Raw genomic sequence first — 18,045 nt, forward strand, 5'->3', positions numbered from 1 at the left:
AGCGCCCCGACGTCCTGGAGGGTGACCTGGCCAGAGGCCTCCTCCAAGACGCCGGAGGGGGTGGAGGTGCCTGGGCCTCTGGGGGCGGCAGTGCGCTTGGGTCTAGGGGTGGAGGTGCCCGGGGGTCTGGGGGCGGCGGTGCCCGGGCCTCTGGGGGTGGAGGTGCCCGGGGGTCTGGGGGTGGAGGTGCCCGGGCCTCTGGGGGCGGAGGTGCCCGGGCCTCTGGGGTGGAGGTGCCCGGGGGTGTGGGGTGGAGGTGCCCGGGCCTCTGGGGGCGGAGGTGCCCGGGGGTGTGGGGTGGAGGTGCCCGGGGGTCTGGGGGCGGCGGTGCCCGGGGGTGTGGGGTGGAGGTGCCCGGGCCTCTGGGGGCGGAGGTGCCCGGGGGTGTGGGGTGGAGGTGCCCGGGGGTCTGGGGGCGGCGGTGCCCGGGGGTGTGGGGTGGAGGTGCCCGGGCCTCTGGGGGCGGAGGTGCCCGGGGGGTGTGGGGTGGAGGTGCCCGGGGGTCTGGGGGCGGCGGTGCCCGGGGGTGTGGGGTGGAGGTGCCCGGGCCTCTGGGGGCGGAGGTGCCCGGGGGTGTGGGGTGGAGGTGCCCGGGGGTCTGGGGGCGGCGGTGCCCGGGGGTGTGGGGTGGAGGTGCCCGGGCCTCTGGGGGTGGAGGTGCCCGGGGGTCCGGGGGTGGAGGTGCCCGGGCCTCTGGGGGCGGAGGTGCCCGGGCCTCTGGGGGCGGCGGTGCCCGGGGGTGTGGGGTGGAGGTGCCCGGGCCTCTGGGGTGGATGTGCCCGGGGGTGTGGGGTGGAGGTGCCCGGGGGTCTGAGGGCGGCGGTGCCCGGGGGTCCGGGGGCGGCGGTGCCCGGGGGTGTGGGGTGGAGGTGCCCGGGGGTCTGAGGGCGGCGGTGCCCGGGGGTCCGGGGGCGGCGGTGCCCGGGGGCGGAGGTGCCCTTGGCATCGCCGGGATGGGAGCACCCGCGGGCGGGCGGCAGGGCTGCCCGGGAGCGGTGCGGTGGAAGGCCGGGCGGCCTTCGTGGACGCGGGGCGGCGGGGGCTGCGGTGTGGAGAGGGCGGGCGGGCTGGGGCCCCACCTGAGCGGGCGGGGGGGGGGGGGGCGGCTGTCCGCGAGAAGGGAGGAGGCTGGGCGGGGAGGGGGCGCCGCGCGGGGAGGGGGCGCCGCCTTCCTCTGGCCCGAGGGGCGCGGACTCCGGCCCCCGCCCCCCAGCGGGTCCCCGCCGCGTCCCCGTCCCCCCCCCCCGCGTCTGGCCGAGGGGCGCGGCGGGGGGGGCGCGCGCGGGCCGGGGTCTGCGGGAGGCCGGGCGGGCGGGGGGCTCCCGGGGGACGCGGGGACGGAGGGCGGCGCGCGCGCGCGCGCGCGGGGACGGCGCCCGCCCCCCCTCCGGCCGATGACGTCACGCCCTCCCCCCCCCCGTCCCCCTCCCCGCGCGACGCACCCGCTGACGGCGGCGACTAGGGCGCCGCGCGCAGCCAACCAGCGGCGGGCGGGCGGGCGGGCGGGCGGGCGGGGGTCGGGGCGGGGGCCGGGCGCAGCCATCACGCGGCGCCGCCGTCACAGCGCCCGGTGCAGCGGGCGAGCGGCGCGGCTCGGGCTCGGGCTCGGGGCTCGGGGCTCGGGGACCGCACCGCGGCCGGGGCCCAGGCCGGGCCGTCGTGAGTGACGCCGGAGAGGTAAGGCTGCGCCGCCCCGCGCCCGCGCCCCGCGCCCCGCGCCCCGCATCCCCGCGCCCCACGCCCCGCGCCCCGCATCCCCGCGCCCCGCATCCCCGCGCCCCGCGCCCCGCGCCCCGCGCCCCGCGCCCCGCATCCCCGCATCCCCGCACCCCGCATCCGAGCCCGGCCGAGTCCGAGGCTGGGCGGCCTCGCCCGGAGCCGCGGCCCGCTCCGTCCCGCCTCGGTCCCCGCGGAGAACAATGGGCGCCTGGGGGCGACCGTCCGCCCGTCCGCCCGCCGCGGGGCCCCCGGGACCGGCGTGACCTCGGCCCGGGCGGGGGGCGGGGGGCGGGGGGCTCGGCGCCCGTCTCTCTGCGGGCGAGGGGAGGAGGGTGGGGCTGGGCGCCGGGGGCGGCGGGAGCGCGGCCAGGCCCGGGGAGGCGCGCGGGGCGCGGGGCGCGGGGCGGGCGGGCGGGGGTCCGGCCCCGGTGCCCCGTCGCCCCCGCCCGGCCCTGCCCTGCCCTGGGACCCCGGCTCCTTTCCAGAAGGCACGGCCGCCTGGGCGGGGCCGCCCTCGGGTGCGGCGTCGGCGCGGCCCGCGCCCCAGTAACAGGTGCGGCGGGCGGGGGGGGGGGGGGGACGGCGGGCCGTGGGCGGGCGGGGGGGGATCGGCGGGCCGTGGGCGGGCGGCGGGGGGGACGGCGGGCCGTGGGCGGGCGGCGGGGGGGACGGCGGGCCGTGGGCGGGCGGGGGGGGGATCGGCTTCCCCGCGAGGCCGCACGGGCCGCGCCGACCCTCGCCCTCCCCCCCCCCGCGGGCACCGCCCGCCCGCCCGGCCGGTGGGGAAGGGGGTCAGTGGGGCGGGGCGCGGGGGCGGGTGGGGGACCGCGGGCCCGGGGGAGGGAGCGGGGAAGGGAGGGAGCGGGGAAGGGATGCGGGGGGGGGGGGTGCGGGGAAGGAATGCCAAGTCATGGGGCCCGCCGGGCGCGGGCGCGACGCCTCCCGACGCGGACCCGGCGCGGTGCGCGCACTCGTCCCCGGGGGCGGGGGGCTCCTCCCCGAGCTGGGGACCCCCCCCCCCGGCCCTCCATCCCCCCGCGGCCCTCCATTCCCCCGCGGCCCTCCATCCCCCCGCGGCCCTCCATCCCCCCCCCGCGGCCCTCCATCCCCCCCCGCGGCCCTCCATCCCCCCCCCGCGGCCCTCCATCCCCCCCCCGCGGCCCTCCATCCCCCCCCCGGCCCTCCATCCCCCCGCGGCCCTCCATCCCCCCCCCCGCCCTCCATCCCCCCTCCATCCCCCCCCGCGGCCCTCCATCCCCCCCCCCGCCCTCCATCCCCCCCCCGCGGCCCTCCATCCCCCCCCCCGCCCTCCATCCCCCCCCCGCGGCCCTCCATCCCCCCCCGCGGCCCTCCATCTCCCCCTCCATCCCCCCCCGCGGCCCTCCATCCCCCCCCCGCGGCCCTCCATCCCCCCCCGCGGCCCTCCATCCCCCCCCCGCCCTCCATCCCCCCCCCGCGGCCCTCCATCCCCCCCCGCGGCCCTCCATCTCCCCCTCCATCCCCCCCCCGCGGCCCTCCATCCCCCCCCCGCGGCCCTCCATCCCCCCCCCGGCCCTCCATCCCCCCCCCGCGGCCCTCCATCCCCCCCCGCGGCCCTCCATCTCCCCCTCCATCCCCCCCCGCGGCCCTCCATCCCCCCCCCCGCGGCCCTCCATCCCCCCCCGCGGCCCTCCATCCCCCCCCCCCGCGGCCCTCCATCCCCCCCCCGCGGCCCTCCATCTCCCCCTCCATCCCCCCCCGCGGCCCTCCATCTCCCCCTCCATCCCCCCCCCGCGGCCCTCCATCCCCCCCCGCGGCCCTCCATCTCCCCCTCCATCCCCCCCCGCGGCCCTCCATCCCCCCCCGCGGCCCTCCATCCCCCCCCGGGCCCTCCATCCCCCCCCGGGCCCTCCATCCCCCCCCCGCGGCCCTCCATCCCCCCCCCCGCGGCCCTCCATCCCCCCCCCGCCCTCCATCCCCCCCCCCGCGGCCCTCCATCCCCCTCCCCGCCCCCCCCCCCCCCGCGCCCGGTGCCCGCAGTGCCGGATTAGCGGGCGGGCGGGCGGGTCGGGTCACGCGGCTGGGCTGCGGGGGGCGGGGAGGATGCGGAGGCCCCGCCGCACCGGCCCGGCCAGCGGAGCCCGCGGAGCCCGCGTCACGTCACGCGGAGTGGCTGCCCGGCCACCTGCGCAGCCGCCGAGGCCGAGCCGCCATGGTGTGAAGGGAGCCGTGGGGTGGGGGGGGGGCTGGGGCTCCACCTGCGGCGGCCATCTTGCAGGTGTGGCCGGCCACCCCCCCCCTTAGCGAGCCTGCGGGGTCGGGGTGAGGGGGGGCCGGAGCTGGCATCGGGGTGCAGTGCCGCCCGCAGGGTGCAGGGCGCCGGGGCCGGGCCAGGCCCAGGGCTGCGCGTGCTTTGTTCACACCCCATCTTTCAGGGTTCCAGTGTCGGGTGGTGGGACTCCAGCTCGGGGCCGCAGGAAGGTCGCCCTCCTCCCCGCGTGAGCCTGCGGACGTCCCGCGGGACAGGAGGCGCGGCCCCCCGGTGGATCCCCCTGGAGAAGGGCTGGGTGCCCTCCAGGGGTGGGGGGCCTCAGGACAGACGGACAGGCAGGGTCCTCTGACGGGGCCTGCAGGCTGTCGGGTTGATCCCCCTCCCCTAGGGGTGCTGCCCCACCCCCAGAGTGCGGCGGGTGGGACCCACCATCCCAGACCGAGCCCCGGGAGGTGGGGGGGGGGGGGATCCCAGCCCTGGCCCTGGGGCGGAGCGTCCTCAATCCCGGCCCCTTCACTTCTGCATTTTCCTGCTCTCCCTTCTTGGGACCCGGTGTCCTCTGGGAACACAGCAGGGCATTCCCAGGGGAGGCCCTGCAAAGGTAGGGGCGCGCCACCGGCCCGCTGCGGTCCCCGTTCCTGCCAGGCCAGGCAGGTGGGGGGGCGGGGCTGCCCGCATCGAGAGCCACACCCCACTACGAAGGGTTGTCCAGGCCCGGCTGGCCGGCCGAGCTGCCCAGTGGGTCCCTTAGAGCTGGGCGGAGTCTGAGTGATGCGAGCCGGGGGCCTGGCCAGCTCAGCCTCCGTGCTGGCGGGATGAATGCAGGGTTGCCTCATACAGCGTTCTGGATGCTTCCCAGGGTGCCGGGGCTGCACAGTGAGCATTCTCAGGCCTGGAGGCCAGGGCTCCCCTCCCCCCAGCCGATGGCCCCAGCGTGGGGGGCTGGGCCCTCCCACTGCCCTGAGCACCATCCATGCCCAGGAGGACCCCGATGGGGCAGAGGAGCAGGGATGCATCCCGCCCCAAGCCTTTCCCCAGTGCCCAGGAGCCCAGACACAGGGCCCGGTAGGGCCCGGCCTGCCCTTCCACATCTGCTCTTGGTGGGGGTGGCATCGGCCCTGGGCCCTCTCGCTGCCGGGATCCCAGGGCCTGCATCTGGGGCTATGACACCAGTGGGGGCGGGGCAGGGGCTCCCAGCCTGCTGCTTCCTGGTGAGCTCAGCCAGGGTCCCGGCCTGTGGCCTGACTGGCGCCTCACCCCACGCGTCTCAATGACAGGGCGGCCATGCTGGATGAGACTCGGCAGGAGGGCCCCCCAGGTTCACCCTCCCACCCACCCCAGCCCTTTCTGCGGTCTCCAGAAGCTTCTCACCCAGGAGTTAACCAGTGCCAGGCCCTGCAGGTGGGCGTGCTGAGCTCTCCCGATGGCCTTGCGGCTTGCCGCGTGTGACCCCTGCTCAGGTTCAGGACTGGGATCTGCAGGTGCAAGCCTGGACTCCCGCCCGGGCCTCCCTTCTCACCCCTGGGCCTGCTCTGCTGCGGTTTCTGTAGCCCTGCCCGGTGCCAGGGACCTGGAGCCGCGGGCGGCCCTGGCCCCAGAAGTAGGTGGGAGGGTGGGAGGGCCAGATGACACACACAGAGCCGCTGAGAACCCCCTGCCCAGAGCCACTGGCCTCAGGATGTGGTCCCCACTGGGCTAGCTCCGTCCTGTCTTGAACTGGTGGTAACCGAGAGGGCACCTGAGGGAGACAGAGTCAGGACCCCAGGACCCCTCTCAGGCACCCAGGGCGCCAGCCAGCTGCTGGGGCAGCCCAGGATCTAGCTCAAGAAGAAGGAGACTGGCAAGGGCGGCCCAAGGTTCTCCTTACTGCGAGGACCAAACCTTGAAATCCACACGAGACCCGGAGGGGACTGGGTGCTGCCGGCCAGCCTCGGGGACCAGCAACCCCAGCAGAGGGGACGGGGGTGCTGCCCAGCCCCAGCTCTGGGATCCCCCCGAAGCCTGCCCTCACTAAGTCCTACCCTGCTCCTAAGAAAAGAGCACTGTCTTTGGAGTCAGAAAGTGGAGCTGGAACCCCAAATCATGTCTTCTCAGTCACCCGGCTTCTCAGAAGCTTCAGCCTGGACGCTGGGGTGCCACCGTTCCTCACTGGCATCTGGGGCGCATGTGAGGGGACCACAGAGTGATACCGGAGGGGGGTGGGTACCGGTGTCCTGGAGGCTTGCAGCAGCCGTTAGGGAGGGGCCTGGTAGCCACGGGTGGCGGTGGCAGAGTCATCTGAAAATCCTGACCTGTGTGTGACAAGACCTACAGTCAGCCAGGCACCCACCATTGCTCTGGAAATTAAGCATTTCCAGCCCACTCCCACCCCCCCTGCCGCAACAGGGCGTTCACCATTCTCCCGCCAGACTCCAGGCCCGTCCGTGCTAGAACGCGGACCTCACGGCCCATCCACCCCAGCCTGGTGCCCAGACGGCCCCGGCTTCCCCGGCTCTGTGCAGGGCCTGGCCGTTCGGGGCCGTCCGTGGGCAAGTCTGCCGTGCCGCTTGCTGTCTGTGAGGCTCCGCAGGACGCACAGGGCAAGGGCAGACCACTGCCCGTTCCCCCGATGCCCAGGGCGGGGTGCGGGTGCACGCCCGCCCCGTTCTCGGTGCGGCGTGAAGTAGCACGGCCTTTGGTACATCTTCCCCTTGGCTGGCAGGCGCAAGCTCTAGCTGGCCGCATGGGCCGTGCTCTTCAGATCCTGCCACGACATTTCCCAAGTAGTCGCACCCATTGGCTCACTTCTCCAAGGCAAGCGACACGCGTAGGACTTCCTGCCAGGGGTGAAGTCCCAGGCGCTCCCAGGGCCGAGGCTGGGGGGCAGCGGGGCAGGCGGGCTGAGATCAGTCCGGGCAACGCGGCGGCACAGACAGACTGCCCCAAGAGCAGAGAGGGAAAGCGGTCCGGTGGGCCCAGCCACCCCGGAAGGGCGCGCGGAGTGTCGCCCCGTGACCGAGGCCCGGGCCGCGCTGCTGGCGCGGCGTCTCCTGTAAATCCGCGTGTGTGACTCTCCTGGCCCAAGGTTCTTTGGCATCTTCTCCATTGTGATCTTTGTCCGCTCCTGTGCACCCGAGCCCGACGGCAGGTCCTAGCTGCTGTCTGCAGGGGCAGCGCCCTTTGCTTTTCTCTCAAGGCCAGTGCTCCACCCCTCACGCCACAGCTCTGCTCCTGCTCTTTGGGTGGTTAATGGGAGCTAAGAGTCTCACGGACTTGCCCGGCGGGGCTGGCTTTGAACCAGGATCCGCAGGTATTAGCCTCCTGAATAGCTAGGATTACAGGAGTGAGCCGCTGCACCTGGCCGGCTTGATGTGCGGATTCTAGACCTCCTGCGCCACACAGCCGTCCCCACTGGCAGCTGGGAGAGGACGCCCTTTCACGTGACTTCATTTGTACTTAGCGCTTCAGTCTGCATGGGGTTGGCTGCACACGGAAGGGTCTAACGCTGTGTGACACGTGGGCGAGCAGGCATCCTGGGCCACAGCCCGCTGGGCGCCCCTGAACTTCCCACACTAACCGTCCTGGCCGGGGCTGTCACTGTCCTGCCGTGTCCCCAGTGGGCACCGGGAACTGTCACTGTCCTGCAGTGTCCTCAGTGGGTCCCGGGTGCTGTCATTCCCCCTGCAGTGTCCCCAGTGGGTCCCGGATGCTTTCACTGTCCTGCAGTGTCCCCAGTGGGTCCCGGGTGCTGTCACTGTCCTGCACTGTCCCCAGTGGGTCCCAGGTACTGTTACTGTCCTGCAGTGTTCCCAGTGGGTCCCGGTACTGTCACTGTCCTGCAGTGTTCCCAGTGGGCAACAGGTGCTGTCACTGTCCTGCAGTGTCCCCAGTGGGTCCCAGGAGTTGTCACTGTTCTGCAGTGTCCCCAGGGGGTCCTGGATGCTTTCACTGTCCTGCAGTGTCCCCAGTGGGTCCCGGGTGCTGTCACTGTCCTGCAGTGTCCCCAGTGGGTCCCGGATGGTGTCACTGTCCTGCAGTGTCCCCAGTGGGTCCCGGATGGTGTCACTGTCCTGCAGTGTTCCCAGTGGGTCCCAGGTGCTGTCACTGTCCTGCAGTGTTCCCAGTGGGCAACAGGTGCTGTCACTGTCCTGCAGTGTCCCCAGTGGGGCCCCGGAGTTGTCACTGTTCTGCAGTGTCCCCAGGGGGTCCTGGGAGCTTTCACTGTCCTACAGTGTCCCCAGTGGGTCCCGGGTGCTGTCACTGTCCTGCAGTGTCCCCAGTGGGTCCCGGGTGCTGTCACTGTCCTGCAGTGTCTGCAGTGGGCACCGGGAGCTGTCACTGTCCTGCACTGTCCCTAGTGTGTCCCGGGTGCTGTCACTCTCCTGCAGTGTCCCCAGTGGGTCCCGGGTGCTGTCACTCCTGCAGTGCCCCCAGTGGGCCCTGGGTGCTGTCATTCCCCCTGCAGTGTCCCCAGTGGGTCCCGGGTGCTGTCACTGTCCTGCAGTGTCCCCAGTGGGTCCCCGGTGCTGTCACTGTCCTGCAGTGTCCCCAGTGTGTCCCTGGTGCTGTCACTGTCCTGCAGTGTCCCCAGTGGGTCCCTGGTGCTGTCACTGTCCTGCAGTGTCCCCAGTGGGTCCCTGGTGCTGTCACTGTCCTGCAGTGTCCCCAGTGGGTCCTGGGTTGCTGTCACTGTCCTGCCGTGTCCCCAGTGGGTCCCAGGTTGCTGTCATTCCCCCTGCAGTGTCTCCAGTGGCTCCCTGGTGCTGTCACTGCCCTGCACTGTCCCCAGTGGCTTCCGGGTGCTGTCACTGTCCTGCACTGTCCCCAGTGGGTCCCGTGTGCTGTCACTGTCCTGCACGGTCCCTTGTGGGCACCGGGTTGCTGTCATTCCCCCTGCACTGTCCCCAGTGGGTCCCGGGTGCTGTCATTCCCCCTGCAGTGTCTCCAGTGGGTCCCGGGTTGCTGTCATTCCCCCTGCACTGTCCCCAGTGGGCCCCGGATGCTGTCACTGTCCTGCACGGTCCCTTGTGGACACCGGGTTGCTGTCATTCCCCTTGCAGTGTCCCCAGTGGCCGCGGGTGGCTGTCACTGTCCTGCAGTGTCCCCAGTGCTGTCCCAGTGGGCCTCATTGTGGGTGTGCAGTACTCAGCTTGGCACCCCTGGGTGGGGGTTACCAGGCAACTCTTCAGGGGCGTCCCAGTCGGAAGCCAGGCCGTCACCGGGTGTGCTGGGGTGGACGCGGAGCCCAGCCCCCCTTTGCTCCTTCGCCCCGTGTTTCCCGAGACCCACTCCTGGAGCTCTGCACCCCGCTCTCCGCGCAGATCTCCTGACGTGCTGTAGAAGCCTCAGCTTGAGCCGTCCATTTGAAATTACAGCGACCGTTTGTATTTATTTGGATGCAAAGGAACATTTTTAAGGTATTAGGAGTTTTTCCCCCCACAGAAGGTCATTCTTCATTTATTTAGATTTTCTGTAATTAAAAAAAATACTCATCATAAGAATTGTGTGTCTTGTGGCGCTGTGGCTCAAGTGGTAGAGCACTGGCCTTCAGCTGAAGAGCCTGGGACAGCTCGCAGGCCCCGAGTTCAAGCCCCACAACCGACCAAAACAAAAAAAAAAATAGGAAGAACAAGGTTGTGTGTGTCTCTCTTGTGTCTCGGGGAACAGACCCCGGGCACCTCGCACTCGCTGCCCTTCGGACTCTTGTTTTTGAGCTGCCCCGTGCCTAACTGTCCTCTGCTTCTCCCCACCCCCCACCCCCGCCCCCAGTGGCTGGGTTACAGACATACTCCACCACACCCATCTTTTCCAAGGGACTTTATATAGTTACTGTGCTGAATGATTGCTCTTTGTGAATGGCATAGAGAAACATTTGATTTTCAACCGCATCCTGTTGAAAAGAGTCCTGCGACTTGAATAATTGGAGGAGGAACCTTGATTTCTGTGTAGACGAGCAAAAAGCCTGCAAATCCGTTCTAGTCTATAAATAATGGTGTGGTTTTTTTCTTTCACTTTTTCTTGTCTTATCGGTCAGGACCTCAGCGACCATGCTGGGTAGAAGCAATGATAGCTGGCACCTGCTTCTCCCCGAATTTCCGTATAGGATGTCTCCTTCTGCATTGCCACTGAGTGTAATGTTGGGATGGGATTGTGGTACATAGCCGGGAGTGGTGGCTGACACAATCGCAGCACTGCGAGACTGGGGCAGGAGCACTGTGTGAGTTTTGCGGCCAGCCCTTGGCTACATAATAAGTTCAAAGTCAGATGGAGCTAGTGAGGTCTTTTTATTTATTTATTTATTTTTGCCAGTCCTGGGGCTTGAACTCAGTCCCCAGTGGGTCCTGATGCACTGTCCCTGAGCTTCTTTTTGTTCAAGGCTAGCACTCTACCACTTCTAGCTTTTTCTGTTTATATGGCACTGAGGAATGGAACCCAGGCTTCATGCATGCTAGGCAAGCACTGTACCACCAAGCCACATTCCCAGCCCCGCTAGTGAGATCTTGTCTCAAAAAATAGTTTTGCCCGGTGCCCGTGGCTCCCATCTCTAATCCTAGCTACTCAGGTGGCTGAGATCTGAGGACTGTGGTTCAGAACGAGCCCAGGCAGGAAACTCTATGAGACTCTTATCTCTAACTACCAGAAAACCAGAACTGGCGCTGTGGCTCAAAGTGGTAGAGCACTAGCCTTGAGTTGAAGAGCTCAGGAACCGTGCCCAGGCCCAGAGTTCAAGCCCCAAGACCGACAAAAAATAAACTAATTTTATTGTGACATTGGTGAGCGTTTGCTGTGGATGAATGTTTTACAGCCCCTGGAGGACCTGGTACTCGGTCTGTGTAACCAGGGGTATGTTGAGTTACGGGAACAGAGCACTGGGGGTAAACTGCACTTGTACTCCGGGAGGGACTTTGCGTCTAAGTTCCTCAGTGAAATCCGTCCACCTCACTTGTAAATTCTTCCCTGTGTGACGTTTGTCTCAGGGAATGGGCTGGGAGTCCATTCTTTCCCTCTGCATCGTTCCTTTTCCCATCGTCTGAAAGCATTTGTATATGATCGGATGATGATGGTGATGATGATGATGACGATGACAACTGTACCGGACACTGAACCCAGGGCCTCGCGCTCGCGGTTGCTAGGAAAGCTCTCTGCCGCTTAAGCTATGTCCCAGTCCTTAATATTTTATTTTGTCTTTGGGGTAGGGTCTCACTAATTTTCCCTAGGCTGACCTCAAGCTCAACATCTTCTTGCCCAGCCTCCCGAGTGGCTGGGATTACAAGTATGCTCCACCATGTCTGGCATATTATTTTATTTGAATTTTTATTATCTCTAAGTCGCTGTGTAAGGATGCTGCCATTTAACAAAGCAGTTTATGAATACAGTGCATCTTGAGCAGCTCTGCCCCTTTCAACATCCTCCCCCCTCCCCACCCCTCCCCCCGCTTTCCTTCATTTTGCAGAATAGACACCGAACAGTAGGACTCACCTGTAGAGAGTTTTGGGGGGGCTCCGTGGTGAAGCACCAGTGTAGCACCTGCAACCCTCAGCTACGTGCACACACAAAGCGTTAAAGTCTGCTGCCTGTTTTATACATAAATTTTTGTTTTTTTATACGATCAGATTCACTTGTTATTTTTGAAATAGCATCTCCATATGTTGCCCCAGCTAGTACGTGAACTTCGGGGCTCAAGGATGCCCTGCCTCAGCTGGCCGTGCCCGGCGTGTAGGCGCATCCTTATGAATTCGTTTCCGCTAACGTGATAGAAGCAGCCACGTTTCTGTGGGTGACTTCTCGCCCTGGCTGTGGGTCGCGTGTTCCTGCCCCGGGGCGTGTCTGGTCGATTCTGGCTGGATGCGGGCCTGGTTGTGTGTGGTAGGGTGTCCTCGTTAGCCGGTGTCCGGCGCTGCTCTGCGGGCAGTCGGCTTACGGGAGGCCCCGCGGCTCACAGAGCCCGTCCTGGCTTTCCAGAGTGGGGCTGGACATGGCTGCCCTGGGGTCTGCGCTGAAGATGGAGAGCGGGAGGCCAGGGCTCTTCCTCCTGCCGGTGGGACCCCACATCCCTGGCTGGTGTGAGCGTGGTTACCGCGCGCCCCTCCACACCTGCGTGGTTTGTGTCTGGATCACGTGAGCAAGGACTCTGGAGTTCTGAGAAGCCCCTTCCTTCCCAGAACTCCGACTCGGCTTCCAGCTCTCCAGCCCCCAGCCCCGCCTCCCTGGGCCCCGGGTCTGTGGGTTGGGCTCGTCGCTGCGCTGCTGGGGACCTTGGGCCTGCGGGCCGGGGTCGGCAGCCGGGCACTGCCACACGCTTCCTGTGCCTTGCCGTGGACCCGCCCACGGGTGGCGCCTGTGGCCCGTCCTGGCCCAAGGTGGGGGGACGCTCCAGGGCCCCCCCCCCAGCAGCGTTTCCACGACGGCTTACCCTGTGTTCTGTATACCCACCAGATTTCTCCTTGGCCGTACTAGCTGTTTAAAAGCATATTTTAGAATGCCTAAACAAACAAGTCATGTTGTAGTGATTTTTTTTTGCGGGGGGGGGGTGGAATCATGAGTTTTGAACTCAGGGCCTGGGCGCGGTCCTTGAGCGCTTTTGCTCAAGGCTAGGAGTGCACCGCCGCTAGAGCCACAGCGCCGCTTCCAGTTTTCGGGTGGTTGATTGGAGATCAGAGTCTCGGACTTCCCTGCCCAGGATGGCTTTGAACTGCCATCCTCAGATCGTGAGCCGCCCGCACCCAGATCCTTTTTTAAAAAAAAACACTTGTTTCCAAATCACATGATCTGCTAGACCCTGGGACTTGCCTGGAGTCCCCCTTCCACCCCGCGCCCCCCCCCCCCCAGGCTTGGGAGCCTCCCACCAGGCTGGAATGGAGAAAAGAGCCCACATTTACCACATTGTAACCGTCCACTTAGAGTGCATGGTTATTATGCCGCTCATTCTCGTCTGCTCCCATTAATGAGGTCTGCTGGGTCTGCCCACGAGTGAGCCCTGTATTGGAGTCCCTGACATGATGAATTGACAGAACGCTCAGATAACCCCGAACCTCAGTTTCAGCCTTGTCTCTGGAGCCGTGTTAGCTAATTTCTTCTGACATATTTTCCAGCTCATTTATGTGTTCCGGCTCCACTTAATTTGCTGATTAACAAGGCTACTAAGTCTTATATCTTAAATAGTTACATTTGTGACTGTAAGTAGGTGCACGAAGGCTTTTCAACTCAACACGCAGCTGATGACTGCAAGGCGTCTGGATCAGCGCAGCCCCTTCCGTCTTCCCAGCCCCGTCCGCCCCATCGGGTCGTCTGGTTGCCTCGTTCCATTTTCGTATACGTACACTGAATGTTGTGTGGTGTTCGTTTGCTCTTCCTCTCTCTACTTGTCTGCCGCCTTTCTCTTTACCTCCCCTCCCCCAACAAAATGGAATTCCCTGGAAAGGATACCACACACACCACACACACCACACACACACACACACTCACACACTCACACTCGATCCATTTGTCTTGTATACAGGGGCATCTGGGCTGACCTTGGCTACGGCGAATAGTGCAGAAATCATTGCACTTTCGTTTCCAGAAGTCCTCTGTGGCTCTTTTTCACAGTTTACCCCGCTGTTTTCCATCACTGCCTCCATCTGTAGGCCATGTGAAGGCACAGGTTCTCCCGTCCCAATCCGGTCATTTCGGTGTCTGAAGCCCCGGAGGCTGTTGTCCGGTCCTCCCTTCCTCCTCCTTCTCTTGCAAGGGGTGAACTGCGCCTCCATTTGTGAGGTGGTGTTGGATCGTGAGCTCGGGTGTGTCTGGGGGCCTGGGAGGCCCCAGCCTCCCCTGGTCTCCAGTCAGGCCGGGATTCTAAGTGTGACGTGGAGATAGCACGAGGACAGCCCTGCCGCCCCAAATTCTTAGAAACCCTTATTTATTTTTTCCTCCCTGACCTAACGCCACCCGGACCAATTTCCCCGGGTCCCGCTGACGGCGATGGGTCTGCCCAGCCCCCTGGGTCTCCGAGGACGCGTTGAAAGGCCTCCCCACAGACGAGCAGCCCTCCTCCCCTCCCCTCTGTCCCCACAAAGCCGGTGCCAGGCCTCTGAGGCCCAGGGCCAGCGCTGCCCTGCCGCCCGCCCCCGTGCCCCCGCCCCCGTGCCCCCCCCACCCCGCCTCCGTGCCCGCGGCTCGGTGCCGTCCACACCCCCTTCCTCCCCGCTAGTCCGGAAGCGTGTTTCCCTCCGAGGACGTCCCTTACTCTGGTGTCGGCTAGCTCGCCCTCCGTCCCAGGGGTTTGGTTACTGTGGTCACAGCGGCGAGAGCCGCTCTTTGTCCTTCTCCTCTGTGTCGAGAAACACTCATTTTTAATGAGGAGCGTACTCTATGCACACGCCGACGCTTGCCAGACAAAGTGTGTTTTCCTCGTCCATCTCCTTCCCTTCCTTTCAGGAAGGAGGCTCTGAGGGGGTTGGAGGCTCTGAGGGGTTAGAGGCGCTGAGGGGTGCAGTGTCGGCTCTGAGGGGTGCAGTGTCGGCTCTGAGGGGTGCAGTGTCAGCTCTGAGGGGTGTGGAGGCTCTGAGGGGTGCAGTGTCAGCTCTGAGGGGTGTGGAGGCTCTGAGGGGTGCAGTGTTGGCTATGAGGCGTGCAGTGTCAGCTCTGTGGGGTGCAGTGTCGGCTCTGAGGCGTGCAGTGTCAGCTCTGAGGGGTGCAGTGTCAGCTCTGAGGGGTGCAGTGCCGGCTCTGAGGGGTGCAGTGTCGGATCTGAGGGGTGCAGTGTCGGCCCTGAGGGGTGCAGTGTCGGCTCTGAGGGGTGCAGTGTCGGCTCTGAGGGGTGCAGTGTCGGCCCTGAGGGGTGCAGTGTCGGCTCTGAGGGGTGTGGAGGCTCTGAGGGGTGCAGTGTCGGCTCTGAGGGGTGCAGTGTCGGCTCTGAGGGGTGCATTGCCGGCTCTGAGGGGTGCAGTGTCGGCCCTGAGGGGTGCAGTGTCGGCTCTGAGGGGTGCAGTGCCGGCTCTGAGGGGTGCAGTGTCGGATCTGAGGGGTGCAGTGTCGGCCCTGAGGGGTGCAGTGTCGGCTCTGAGGGGTGCAGTGTCGGCTCTGAGGGGTGCAGTGTCAGCTCTGAGGGGTGTGGAGGCTCTGAGGGGTGCAGTGTCAGCTCTGAGGGGTGTGGAGGCTCTGAGGGGTGCAGTGTCGGCCCTGAGGGGTGCAGTGTCGGCTCTGAGGGGTGCAGTGCCGGCTCTGAGGGGTGCAGTGTCGGATCTGAGGGGTGCAGTGTCGGCCCTGAGGGGTGCAGTGTCGGCTCTGAGGGGTGTGGAGGCTCTGAGGGGTGCAGTGTCGGCTCTGAGGGGTGCAGTGTCAGCTCTGAGGGGTGTGGAGGCTCTGAGGGGTGCAGTGTCGGCTCTGAGGGGTGCAGTGTCAGCTCTGAGGGGTGTGGAGGCTCTGAGGGGTGCAGTGTCGGCTCTGAGGGGTGCAGTGTCAGCTCTGAGGGGTGTGGAGGCTCTGAGGGGTTGGAGGCGCTGAGGGGTGCAGTGTCGGCTCTGAGGGGTGCAGTGTCAGCTCTGAGGGGTGTGGAGGCTCTGAGGGGTGCAGTGTCGGCTCTGAGGGGTGGAGTGTCAGCTCTGAGGGGGTTGGAGGCTCTGAGGGGTGTGGAGGCTCTGAGGGGTGCAGTGTCGGCTCTGAGGGGTGCAGTGTCGGCTCTGAGGGGTGTGGAGGCTCTAAGGGGTGCAGTGTCAGCTCTGAGGGGTGTGGAGGCTCTGAGGGGTGCAGTGTCGGCCCTGAGGGGTGCAGTGTCGGCTCTGAGGGGTGCAGTGCCGGCTCTGAGGGGTGCAGTGTCGGATCTGACGGGTGCAGTGTCGGCCCTGAGGGGTGCAGTGTCGGCTCTGAGGGGTGTGGAGGCTCTGAGGGGTGCAGTGTCGGCTCTGAGGGGTGCAGTGTCAGCTCTGAGGGGTGTGGAGGCTCTGAGGGGTGCAGTGTCAGCTCTGAGGGGTGTGGAGGCTCTGAGGGGTGCAGTGTCGGCTCTGAGGGGTGCAGTGTCAGCTCTGAGGGGTGTGGAGGCTCTGAGGGGTTGGAGGCGCTGAGGGGTGCAGTGTCGGCTCTGAGGGGTGCAGTGTCAGCTCTGAGGGGTGTGGAGGCTCTGAGGGGTGCAGTGTCGGCTCTGAGGGGTGCAGTGTCAGCTCTGAGGGGGTTGGAGGCTCTGAGGGGTGTGGAGGCTCTGAGGGGTGCAGTGTCGGCTCTGAGGGGTGCAGTGTCGGCTCTGAGGGGTGCAGTGTCGGCTCTGAGGGGTGCAGTGTCGGCTCTGAGGGGTGCAGTGTCGACTCTGAGGGGTGCAGTGTCGGCTCTGAGGGGTGCAGTGGCGGCTCTGAGGGGTGCAGTGCCGGCTCTGAGGGGTGCAGTGTCGGATCTGAGGGGTGCAGTGTCAGTTCTGAGGGGTGCAGTGTCAGTTCTGAGGGGTGCAGTGGCGGCTCTGATGGGTGCAGTGCCGGCTCTGAGGGGTGCAGTGCCGGCTCTGAGGGGTGCAGTGTCGGCTCTGAGGGGTGCAGTGTCGGCTCTGAGGGGTGCAGTGGCGGCTCTGAGGGGTGCAGTGTCGGATCTGAGGGGTGCAGTGTCAGCTCTGAGGGTACAGTGTCGGCTCTGAGGGGTTGGAGGCTCTGAGGGGGGTGGAGGCTCTGAGGGGTACAGTGTCAGCTCTGAGGGGTGCAGTGTCGGCTCTGAGGGTTGTGGAGGCTCTGTGGGGTGCAGTGCCGGCTCTGAGGGGTGCAGTGCCGGCTCTGAGGGGTTGGAGGCTCTGAGGGGTGCAGTGTCGGCTCTGAGGGTGCAGTGTCGGCTCTGAGGGGTGCAGTACTGGCTCAGAGGGGTGCAGTGTCGGTTCTGATGGGTGCAGTGTCAGCTCTGAGGGTGCAGTGTCGGCTCTGAGGGGTTGGAGGCTCTGAGGGGTGTGGAGGCTCTGAGGGGGGGTGGAGGCACTGAGGGGTACAGTGTCAGCTCTGAGGGGTGAAGTGGCGGCTCTGAGGGTGCAGTGTCGGCTCTGAGGGGTGCAGTGTCGGTTCTGAGGGGTGCAGTGTCAGCTCTGAGGGTGCAGTGTCGGCTCTGAGGGGTTGGAGGCTCTGAGGGGTGTGGAGGCTCTGAGGGGGGTGGAGGCACTGAGGGGTACAGTGTCAGCTCTGAGGGGTGCAGTGTCGGCTCTGAGGGGTGCAGTGGCGGCTCTGAGGGGTGCAGTGTTGGCTCTGAGGGGTGCAGTGCCGGCTCTGAGCGGTGCAGTGGCGGCTCTGAGGGGTGCAGTGCCGGCTCTGAGGGGTGCAGTGCCGGCTCTGAGGGGTGTTCCACAGTCAGCATGGGTGTCAGAGGAGCAGAGAGTCCTCCAGTCAATGATCTGTTGCTGTATCTTGAGGAATTCGAGAAACAAGGAAAAAACAACACAAAATCCATCGAAGGAATCCAGTGGGGAGCAGAAAAAAATGAAACAGACTTCCCAAACCGCTGTTCTCAAAAGATGCAGTCCACAAACCCCAAGCCAGACTGGGGAGAATGGGACACCCCAAAGGAGCCCGGAGCTGGGAGGGAGCGGTGTCAGTCCCCACCGCAGACGCACCCAGGACGGCGGGCCTCACCCGGAAGACGCAAACTCACACGGTCACGCACCTCCCCGGGGCCACACCAGGACCCGTGACGAGCAACAAGACTGACGCGCGCAGAGCAACTCTCCCATCAAAGGAGAGCCTCGGGCCCCAGGCCTTCCCTGCTGAGCTCTGCAGAAGACCCGCACCCGGCACCGGTGGCCCGTGCCGGTCACCCTAGCTACTTGGGAGGCTGCGATCTGAGCGTCACCCCTCAGAGCCATGGAGGCGCTCATCTTCAGGTAGCCACCCAAAAGCTGGAAGTGGAGCCGAGCTTCAGGTGTTAGAGCCCCAGCCTCGTGTGAACAAAGTGGGGCCTCCCCTCTGCTGTCCCCTCATTTCAAACGCGAACAGAAGAGGAAGGAGACCTTCTCCATGCATTTCACAGGCCACATTACTCCGATTTCAAACCCAGGCAAATACACGGCACTGGTAACAGTGGAAGGGAAAATGAGCACCAGGAAACGAGCATCGCGAAAAATGCCCTCGACGAGCGTCGCTGTAAAGGCCCTCCGC

General features: G+C 66.2%; 1 protein-coding gene across 1 annotated transcript in view; it reads left to right on the top strand.

Annotated features, from left to right (window-relative positions):
* The first annotated feature begins 1,631 nt into the window (after positions 1-1,631).
* Positions 1,632-18,045, top strand: part of Kif1a (kinesin family member 1A) — an 83,882-nt gene continuing 67,468 nt past the window's right edge. Inside the window, 1 exon segment of the mRNA XM_048344391.1 lies at positions 1,632-1,677. The gene's annotated coding sequence lies outside the window, so the exon portion shown is untranslated.

This window comes from Perognathus longimembris, chromosome 4, assembly GCF_023159225.1.
Source record: "Perognathus longimembris pacificus isolate PPM17 chromosome 4, ASM2315922v1, whole genome shotgun sequence".
Classification (NCBI taxonomy): domain Eukaryota; kingdom Metazoa; phylum Chordata; class Mammalia; order Rodentia; family Heteromyidae; genus Perognathus; species Perognathus longimembris.